Raw genomic sequence first — 296 nt, 5'->3', positions numbered from 1 at the left:
AGTGCAATGGGGACCACCCCTACCCCACCCAGCCTGGGGCTGCGCGTGATGGCACGGATGCAGCCCCCCCGCTCCCTCCGTCCCCAAATTCCCGGGGGTGTCACCTGGAGGGCGGCGTTGTCGAAGACGTCCATCTGGATGTCCTGCGTGGAGCTGTAGGGGGTACGGGCCATGCCGCCTTCCCGCACCATGGAGCTCGCCGGGGTCAGCGGGTTTTGGGGTGGGAGGGGGACACACAGAGGGACAAGACGATGACGATGACGATGGAGCCCAGGCCTGGCCTCCGCCGTAGCGGC

Source organism: Aptenodytes forsteri, unplaced genomic scaffold (assembly GCF_000699145.1).
Source record: "Aptenodytes forsteri isolate BGI_AS27 unplaced genomic scaffold, ASM69914v1 Scaffold640, whole genome shotgun sequence".
NCBI lineage: Eukaryota > Metazoa > Chordata > Aves > Sphenisciformes > Spheniscidae > Aptenodytes > Aptenodytes forsteri.
Note: the sequence above shows the minus strand (reverse complement) of the source record.